The sequence below is a fragment of the Capsicum annuum genome, unplaced genomic scaffold (genome assembly GCF_002878395.1).
Source record: "Capsicum annuum cultivar UCD-10X-F1 unplaced genomic scaffold, UCD10Xv1.1 ctg997, whole genome shotgun sequence".
NCBI classification, from domain to species: domain Eukaryota; kingdom Viridiplantae; phylum Streptophyta; class Magnoliopsida; order Solanales; family Solanaceae; genus Capsicum; species Capsicum annuum.
This window is the reverse complement of record NW_025896065.1, coordinates 714,868-726,474: the sequence shown is the minus strand read 5'-3', so window position 1 is coordinate 726,474 and position 11,607 is coordinate 714,868.

Here is an 11,607-nt window from a genome sequence, read left to right as displayed (position 1 = left end):
TGGGATACTGTAATATGGGATGGGCTAACAAGACCTTTTCCATCTGAATTTCAGAAAGGAGGCAGAGTCATTTTAACCAGCTGAAAAAAGGAAGTGGTTTTACATGGAAAATACCACAGTGATCCTCTTGATCTTTGATTGCTGGGAAAGTTGGGAGCTATTAGAGAAAATGGTATTCGGATAAGAACATTTCCCTGATGTCTGACGAAAAATAGCCCAAAAGTGTGGTGGGCTTCCGTTGGTACTTGATTTGATCGGTGGAGTCATTTCGAGGAAGGAAAAAAAAGAGGCTTTGTGGCTTGAAGTTCTCAATAATTTGAGTTCCTTTATTTTTAATGATGAAAAGAAAGCAGTGAAGGTTATCCAATTAAGTTATGACCATTTATCAGATCACCTAAAGCTGTGCTTTCTGTACCTTGCAAGTTATCCAAAGGACAAAGATACTGAAATCTCTGAGTTGAAAGATTTATGGTGTCATGAGGGACTTGTGGAGCCAACTGATTTGAAGTGTGTGGAAAAGTAATAGACGTCTATGTGGATGAGTTAATTTCTAGTAGCTTGGTAATAGTGAGAGGTGGTAGGAAATAGAGATGACAAATTCATGATCTTGTGCATGATTTTTGTTTGATAAAAGCTAGAAATGAAAAGTTGTCTGACTTGATGAGTTCAACTGTTCTATCTTCCTCTTCTTCATCAGATCTGATGCTACGTCGAATGACCTTTCATTATAATAAACATCAAAAGACAGTTCCTTTCCTGTTCACTCTAGAAAAGAAAAATCCTTCTGCAAAACACCTCCTCTCTGTGAAACTTGAATATCCGTATGGCTGTGTTCTTCCCTACAACTTTCATATTAGACACCTGAGACTTCTTAAAATGTTGGACCTGACGAGCGTAAAGTTGATAGATTCTTTGCTAAATGAAATAGGCATGCTTATTCATTTGAGATGATTAATCATTCAGATGGAGGCAAAAGCTCTCCCTCCATCATTTTCAAACCTCTGCAATCTAGAAACTCTGAAGTTGATTAACAGGGTATCAAACATGGTATTATCACCTAGTATCTGGAGTCTTGTAAAGCTACGACATGTGGACATCTATAATTATTCTGTCTTTGATTCGGATATTGACAAACCAATAAAGTTAGAGAATCTGACTACGTTAATGCGTCTCAAGATTGCTTATTTGGTAGACTTGGAAGATATTTTGCAAAGGTTTCCCAGTCTTCAAACCCTTGAATTTTGTGTGGATTGTTCAGCAGAAGAGAAAATTTATTTTCCAAGATTGTTTGTCCTTACAAAACTTGAAACAGTGGATGTAAGGTTTATGTGCTGTGGGCGTACACTTGTACATCAATTTGATTTCCACTTACCTTCGAGTTTGAACAAACTAAAGTTGAGTGGGTTCGATCTAACATCCGATACACTGTCAAGAATTGGGAGATAACTTCCCAACCTTCAAAAGTTGAGACTATGGAATACAAGTATCCAGGGAGAAAAAGAATGGAACATGGAACAAGTCACATTCCAGAATCTCAAATTTCTATCATTGGATAATATGTATTTTTCTAAATGGCAGGTTATTGTGGATGAATCCTTTCCCCTACTTGAGGAATTAGAAATAGAAGACTATACTAAGATTATAGAGATCCTAGAGAGTTTTGGGGATATTGCTTCATTAAAGTTCATCTCAGTGTGGGATAGCCCTCAGCTTGAAGAGTCGGCCTTTAAGATAAAAGGAATATGTTGCAGAGATGATGGGAGAAGACAATCTTGAAGTAAACTATTAAGGTATATTGTTTGAGAATATGTGATGACTATATAGGAATTCATTAAATTGTTTGGTACATTAAATTACCTTTTAGAATATGTTTTCCTAATATTACTTTGAAATTATTTAATCTTTAATGCAGGGAGAAAGGGCATGCAAATGTTGGCCTAACTGAACAGTAGATGTAACCTCATCACGATCATTTTAATTAGCCACTGCCTGTTAATTTAGATAAAATTTCTCATGATAAATAATTAGCATTTGGTCTTAATTTTTACTATTGTTGTTGGGTAAAAATTTTAATCAAACAACTTCATTTCACTAGTTTATTTACGACAACATACCCAGTGAGTTCCCACCAAGTGGGTCTGGGAGGGTAAAATATACACAGTCCATGCCACTACCTTCGAAGAAGTAGAGAGGTTGTTTCCGATAGACCCCGACTCAAGATACAGAGACATTAGATAAGGATAATAATAAAACAAGAAAGCTGGAACATGCAACAAGAAACATGAAACAAGATGAAATAACAAAAATAAGAAATAAGGCACCCACAAAGTAGTACGATATACTAACCGATCGCAAACACCCACCTCCCCAACTCACCTACCTAGAGACTCCATCCCATAAGCAAAGATATATAACCACTATTAAGCTACCCCAAAGTGCACCTAACTACTTGCTACGACTCACCTCCACGCATTAACCTTCTACCCTAATCGGAGTTCTTCAAACTTTCGTATTTAGGGTTATGTCCTCAGTAAGTTGTATTTGCTCCAAGTCCTGTCTAATCACCTCCCTCCAGTATTTCTTTGGCCTACCTCTACCCCGCCTGAACCATTCAAAGCTAACCTCTCATACCTCCGAACTGGGGCATCCATGCTCCTTCTTATCATATGCCCAAACCATCTCAACCGTACTTTCCGCATTTTGTCCTCCATCGAGGCACTCCTCCCTTTACTCGAATAACCTCATTCCTAACTCTGTCACCTCTAGTAAATCCACATCCAATGCAAAATATTCATTTCTTCTACCTTCAATTTTTGGATGTTAGAGTTTTTGATCGGCCAACACTCTGCACCATACAACATGGCCGGACAGACCACTACTCTGTAGAATTTGCCTTTAAGCTTGGGAAATATCTTCTTATCACACAACACTCCTGAGGCAAGCCTCCATTTCATCCACCCCGCCCTAATATGGTACGTGACATCATCATCAATCTCTTCATTTCCCTGAATCATAGACCGAAGATACCTAAATCTATCCATTCTACACACAACCTGCGAATCCAACTTCACTACCACCTCGTCCTCCCGAGTCACATCGCTGAACTTACATTTTAAGTACTCCGTCTTAGTCCTACTCAATCTGAACCCTTTAGATTTTAGGGTTTGTCTCCACACCTCTAATTTATCGTTAACACCTACTCGGATCTCATCAATTAAGACTACATAAACCATAAAAAGAATATACTACGACACCTCTCCTTGAATATACCGCGTCAAAATATCCATCACTACGGCGAAAAGAAACGGACTAAGTGTTGATCCCTGGTGTAGCCCTATCAAAATAGGGAAATGCTCTCACTTCCCTCCCACTGTACTCACCCGAGTATTCGCTCCATCATACATGTCCTTAATCGCTCTGATGTACGTCATCGGCAACTCTCTAGCCTCCAAGCATCTTTAAAGAACCTCCCTAGGAACTTTGTCGTATGCCTTCTCCAGGTCGATGAAAACCATATGGAGGTCCCTTTTTCTCTCCCTATACATCTTCACTAGTCTCCGCACCAAGTCAATTGCCTTTGTCGTCGAGCGGTCAGGCATAAATCCAAATTGATTCTCTGAAATAGACATGCTCCTCCTCATCCTCCGCTCAACCAATCTCTCCCAAATCTTCATAGTGTGACTCAACAACTTAATGCCCCTATAGTTGTTGCAACTCTAAATGCCACCCTTGTTTTTGTATAAAGGAACCATTGTACTTCATCTCCAAGCCTCTAGAATTTTTGCAGTCCTAAAAATGCCATTAAACAAACCGGTCAACCACCTCAAACCTTCCCTGCCCGAAAATTTTCATAAATCCATCGGAATCTTATCAGGCCCCGTCGTCCTACCCCTATGCATTATACGAGTAGCCTCAAAGACCTACTCAACCTTAATACACCTATATTAACCAAAATTACGACACCTCCTAGAGCGCTGTAGCTCCCCTAACAAAATGTCTTTGTCCCCTTTATCATTCAAGAACCTATGGAAATACGACTTCCACCTCCTCCTAATGTGAACATCCTCCACCAATACTTTACCATCCTTTCCCTTAATGCACTTCACTTGATCAAGGTCACAGGCCTTATGCTCCCTAGCCTTAGCAAGCCTATACAACCTCTTTTCCCTGCTTCTCTCCTTTAATCCCGCATACAAGCTCTCAAAAGCTGTGGTCTTAGCTGTTATAACTGCCAACTTAGCCTCCTTCCTAGAGACCTTGTACTCCTCCTTGTTCGCCCGTCTCTCCTCTCAATCCTTAATCCCAACCAACTTAGCATACGGTACCTTCTTAGTCTCCATCTTTTTTAAATTCTTCATTCCACCACCAGTACCCCGGGTGATAACCAGGCTGGCCCCTCGAGACCCCCAATATCTCTCTAGCAGTCTCATTAATGCAACTGGCATCCCTATCCCACATACTATCCACGTCCCCCTTACACTCCCACACATTCAAATTCAATTCTTAGCATTGATGCATCAATTTTAGAGACACTTAACCTTATATATGATCCTATAAATACATATTCTTTTCAAAATCATGTAATATTAATTATTTTTTCCCCTAACGTTTAAATAACATAAATTGCAGCAATTATTATATATTATTCATATTAATGGAAAATAAAAATAAAAATATTAATATGATAAAAATATTACATTAGAAAAATAATTATGAATAGTAAGGACTTAATTAATGGTCCTATATAATTTATATGTTAAATTCAAAAAATATTATATAATATAGATAATAATATGCTAATCGAAAAGTAAAATAAAGGGGATGAATAATGCATCTCCAAATTTAGAGAAACACTATTCAACCCTCCAAATATATGTTTAGAGTCTGAAATAAAGGATGGTTGGAGATGGTCTTAACTTGTTTGTACAGTGTTGTAATATCTTGTAAAACTCTAGCAAGTACCAAATGATAAGTAAGGACCTAACCATTTCAAAGACTTTTTAGCACCTTAATAATCCCACAAAAACTTTAGCTTTTGTAGTCAATATTTTTGACAAGTGACCTCTTATTAGAGGTCTAAATAACCAAAGCCAAAGCACGAATCCATCTTTTTTGTAGCGATAGTGGCATAAATAAATCAAACTTTTAACTTGTGACATAAATGAATCATTTCTAATAGTTCGAGACATATTTGAGGCTTTTTCCTTAAAAATATGAATCGCATTAAGAAAAAATAGCATGAGTACATGTCATGACCCGAACCGAGGCCCATGCCGCGACGAGCATCCCGAACCATGAAGGCCCGAGAGCCCTTCTCTAACTGGCAATCATATAAACAATTCATTTATACTAAGGAAATGCGGAAAACATAGCAAAACGAAAACATGGTCATTCTCTTACTTCAACTGAACAATATGAATCGAATATTACAACATTCCAAGAACATCTAACACCAGTCTGTGAAATCTTTAACAATACGAAAACACATCTATCTGAAATTAGGACAAGGCCCCCGATCGGACTATGAACTAAAAACCAAATGATAATATAGCATGGAACAAGACCTTCCGAAACAAAGAAGGCTCACCAACTTTAAATGCCTGATAAGACCGATCTACTGCTTAGCGGGACCTCGGGACTGAGCCTTAGATCCTGAAATATAAGGGTCAATACAAATGTACTAGTCCGTAGAACAATCCAAAAACAAAATACATTTATATAACATAGGTGAGAGCGTTTCATAAATACATGTTATCTTAAAACAGTTGAAAACACATAGGCATAATCTAAATCTTTCAAAACACATTCTGCATAGCATGACACTACTCTTTCTTCTCTTCTGAGCTAGATGGTACACCCGACAATCTATAATTCCACGGGCTATATGAAATACACCCTTGACTCGGCGGCCAAGCTCCTAACCCAAATTTGCCACAAGGGTTGGAGTATTTGCTTATCTACTATGCCATAGGGTCGTTGCCAACATAAAATTTCCCTTTTAGGTAACATAAACCCGTTTCAACAAATCATGGTTTTGGTCAATAAGTTATCTAGACTCATGCCTTCTTTGGATAACCGTCTAACTCTCTTAAGCCCAATTTTAGATTATTAAAACATACTTCTTTGAAAGGTTGTTTCTTTCTTATTCTGTTTTGAGCACATCATAATAGGGTATCGTCATACCTAGATTTGCAAGCCATGTCACAACACATCTACTGCCCTTTCTTATTTTAAAAAAAAGTATTATTGACTGCCCTAAACATTTAAAATCATGCACAAGTTCATACTTGAAAGAACATGAACACAAACCACTTTCTCTCTTCAATACTTTATCTACGATGGTCATCTCTTTTGTCAATTCAAAAACAATTATTATTGGGGAACATGATCACTTATAAAATAAGTAAAACATCCATTTCATTATCTCATAAAGACAATTCAATTTGTACATAACAGGCTCAAACAGTTAGCAATTAATACCCCATTCTCAACATGTAAAATCGATGAATTTCTTAGCAAAAGAGGAAATTACATATCCCATGCTCTCATTTAATTTCACAATCTAAACATCACATGGTCACACCAGAAAAACATTTCGAGTTTAGGAATTCATACCATAATTCTTGCAACACTTCATCAAGATGAAATATTTTCAATACAAGTTTATCAATGACCTTGAAACAATTTCGTATATACACATATATAATCTTTAAAACTAATTCGAAAATAGTAAATCCATGCCCATGGGGTTTAGGATATTCCCACGTACCTTAAGTTCCTTAGTTTGAATAATGGAACCCCAATCTTGAAACTTTTCTTGAGAATCATGAATTGAAAGGCTTGAATTCTTGATCGTTGGGGAAGAAGAGTTGAATCTTGTTCTTGGGATTAGGTTAGGGTTTCTTGGAGAGAAAAGTGAAAGAGAATGGGAAAATAACACTTAAACCAACATCTTAACTCATGTTTTTACAACTTGTTTTGAGGGGAAAGACTTAATTTCCTCTTATACATTAAATTCATACCTGGATTGTGTTTTGGTGGCTTATCACGATTAAGTCTAATTGCGGTGGCTTACTGGTGTTGACGAAAATGATCATAACTTATCGTTCGGGTATTGGATCAAGGTGAAACTGGTGTCGTTCAAAAGCTGACTCAGTTATCTACAATTTGATTGGTCTTGAGTTGAAAAATTCCACATACATCAAAAGTTATACAATTTCAGAATTGACTCTTGTAGAATCGAATTCCAAACTTTGGACGAATCAAAGATTCTTAGCTCAATTTTGTTATAAGTGATTTTTATGAACATTTTTCACATCATAACCACTTCACACACTAGAATAAAGATAATGGAATGTTAATTTAAATATAAATAATGGGATTAAAGTTTACACATATAGGAACGATGGTTCGATTTCTAGCTAAAAAATGTGGGGAGTTACATTATCTCCCCCTTGGGATCATTCATTCCCGAATGATGGGTAGGGACTTGTTGAATCTCTAAAAGTGTAAAATAAAAAACGTAACCTCGCATTGAAAATTTTTCCTTAACAAAATATCCAAAGGCATCAAACGAGCTTCAAGATAAACCTTAGTGAAATGAGTGAGCACGAAGCGTGAGATAATAAGAATTGACATAGAGATGACGTTGCACAGGAGTTCTAGGAATCATAATCATCACAACATAGGGTATGAATTTATTTGGTGATCATAAGCCTGATTTACGTTGGTACTAATCATGAAATAAGATTTCGCAGAAGACAGGGATAAAAGCATTCTCCACCTTTCGTGATACAACGATCAGACTTAAACATAAAGGCACTACTCGGCTATGCCCTAACATTAAATGACATACTTTGTCCTTTCCATCTTACATTTCTACAATCACACATCTAACTACAAGAGTTTGAGTCCCACTACATGGTTCTTCTATGTTGAAGCCTAACTAGTAGAAAAGAGGTGCTAGCTTAAGCTAAGGGGACCCTGTACTCTACATCCCATTAAGAATATTATTTCACCTTATCACTACCATCAAACACACTTGAGTGTTAAATTCAGGGTGTACTAACCACATAGCACGTTGGTTTGTATTTTTATCAATCACAACATTCAAGCCTATTATTACTACACCAACTTCATGGATCTTCCACCAAAACCAACAATTTCAATCACTCTCACAAATATTTTTGCCACTTACCTGTTTCCCAATTATTTCACATAATGAAAGTCCATCTCCTTCTTTTCTCCATTACCTATAACCTTGACTAAGGAAGTCACATGAAAATTTTCACATTCAAGAACATCTACTCCCCCTTCCTAAATCACTACTACTCTTCCATAACTACTATCATTTGGAGGGTCATCAAGGGACCCGACCATAATCATCATGCATGGGATAAACACTACTCAATCATAACCTATATTTGCTGATCTACTCAAGGTGGGACATGAGGTGAAGATATGTTACAATCATGAAGTTCTCCATATATCAAGTGTCTGGATCATGAACAGAGAGTCATTTGGACATAATCCTACACAACATGAGTTCTTAGGACTGGGCATACTGAGAAACATGTGAACATATATCATAAGCGGTATAACATGAAGGCGAAACTCAAGGGGTCAACGACTGAGACAAGGATTTCCACTTGAAGATATTACTTCTCATTTTCAAAGCTGAGATAGTCATGAGTTTGCATGAACTTTATCACTTTAGCTAAACCCGACATAGAATGAATCGGTGACAAAAAGAAAACATATTTTCTTAGGACCAAGTATGCTGCGAGACATAGATTTTTATGGATCATGAGCAACATAACATATGGCTTTGAACACTTGAAGGATTGGGTTACTGAGATATCATTGCTTCTAGTTTAGAGATAAGATCATAACACAAGTTGCATACAAACTCGGACCATAGGCATAGGCATGACTTCAATACATAAGACATAAGTAGAATGTCCTCATTAATTTGAAGTAGGAGGAGCTTGCTTGAATAGGAATAGATTTAGCATGATTCTTACCAGAAACTTGACACTACAAGGAAATTCGAGAACTGCCTTAATTCATCATCTCCCCCTTAGATCAAAGTCACAATCCTAGGCTTGAGAAAATACCCCCTCATAAAATCTATAACCACAATTCTAATCACAATTGGGGGGGGGGGGGGGCGTATAAACTTGAGCACAACTCCCCTCAATAGTTTTAATAACAACACCCAAATTTCTTTCTAGGACCTCCCCCTTCAGGGGAACTAATCATAACTTTCTCCAATCCCCAAAGTCATCGACTTATGGCTAACATTATCGTGGGCATAGACATCCATGCTTCTAAACACTTAATATTCAATCTTCAACTCCTTCGAGTACTAACATTACACCTCTAATCACATAACTCACAACATAAAAAATTTTGTCAAACTATACCAAAGGTGCATATTGTCTACCTATATTTCCTCAAGTTCAACTTTAATGAACACTATGCAACAACTCCCCAAACTTCTCCATACTGCAAAATTCAAGAACACAAACTATGTATGCAAGATACTTATACACATAAAACATTATCTATCAACATGCTACCTGGGGTTTCAACTTATCATTATATACTCACGCTCTTATCCACTTAATGTTTAAACCACAATTCATTGTTTTTCATTTGTTCTCATGTATGCATATACATCACAATTGTCCACTCATTATTCCACAAGTTGCCAATCTCGGCTATTACACACATCAAATCAAGCCTATTACTTACTCTCACAAAATATGTATCATAAATATTAAGTTACTATTCTTATCACCACAATCCACATCTACAGTTCGAGCCTATAGTCTAGCAACACCAATCATATTAAGCATGCCATATACTATACTAATGGGCAATATTTTCCCCAACTGATGATATACTTCATCCATTTACAAATGGGAATGAAAGTAAAAGACTACATTGCCCTTCTGACAATTAAATTTGTGGCTGGCATATCGATGGAAAGGTAACCGTGATGTGGTGAAGGCCTCACCGCTATTACCACTGCGACGCGCCACTATTGCGGTGAGGTTTTGGAATCAAAATCCAAACATGACCCAATCCTCATTCAAAAAATTTGAAACTTCCCCGTAGCATGCTCCTTACACCTCTGAACATGAATAAACTCAAAAATCTATGTCTCGAGGTCAAGAAGATCAATTTAAAAATCTTCAAAGTTTAGAGGCTTAAAATATTCCTAAGTCTCCCAACACTTAGAATTTTTTTTTCAGGTCCTATACTTCCTATGCATGCAACTAAGAGTTAAGTCAGAATAGAAATATCAACCTAAGTCTCTTATTTCACTTAACTCTGGCCCGTAAGTTCATCTTCTCCATGAAATTACTACTACACCTCAAAAATCTACTACCTACCTTCTCTCGTGTAGTACTAGTTTACAACTACTAGAGAAAAGACAATCAAGGGGATAAAGTCACATAATAGGGATAGTCGATCTTAATCTCAGATTATAACCCGTTACGATCTTATCAACATATTCCATTTTCTCATATCATAGTTACTACCCATGCATACATTACAACTACCTTTGAAATTCCATATACAACAATGAGTCTATACCTATAACTTATAGGCTAATCTAACTATTTCCATTCATAGCATATAAGGGATTTCTATAACCATCGTAACTATCCACTCTAGGCTCCTTCCCAATTTTGAATAGATAATAATCATAGCCAAACACTTTCGTCACAGACTACTATACAATATACAAATATTGCTACCATATTAGTCTATCACTATCAAATCGCAACCCATCCCTCAGTCAATGGTTATACAACTAAACTAGCTTTCTTATGTAAAAGTCAGCCTCATTCTGACTTCTAAGCTTGTGATGTCATATCACTAACTTTGGGATCATCTTACTATCAATAAGGTATGCTACCTTATTACATATTAATACTCGGATGGAAATATTATTCCAACATTCTAACATATATCACTACCATTAAGTATGACATCTGATATAAAAATTTTAAAAGGGATTAAATACACTTCATACCTCAGGCTCAAATGCACGATTGATGTAAATAAGGGTATAATCTTGAATCAATACATTTTAAAGCACTTATTAACTCCTCTCAAGTCCTTGTACAATTTCATAATCTTTTATGACTCAATTAGAAGGGAAGACCTCATTTAGACTCTAAGATTCTGCACTTTAATCGACTCGACAATGAGACATAGTTAACAAAATCAGAGTAAAGAAGGAATCTGGATAACGTCCAAATGGACAACACAATGGCACAATCTAGAACATGAAGAAAAATGAAACATTCCTAAACGCCTAGTAGCTTTCTCCTTATAAGTTTGGTGCGCTACACACCCATAAACAAGACTCTACCGGACACAATTTCGCAGACACCCTGGGACCATGAACCTTGCTCTGATACTAAGTTTTTCATGACCCAACCGGAATCGAGGCTAAGGCTGTAACGAGCATCCCAAACCATGAAGGCCTGAAAGCCCTTCTCTAACTGGCAATCATATACACAATTAATATACTGTAAGAAAATGCAGAAAACATAGCAAAATGGAAACATGGTAATTCTCTTAAACAAT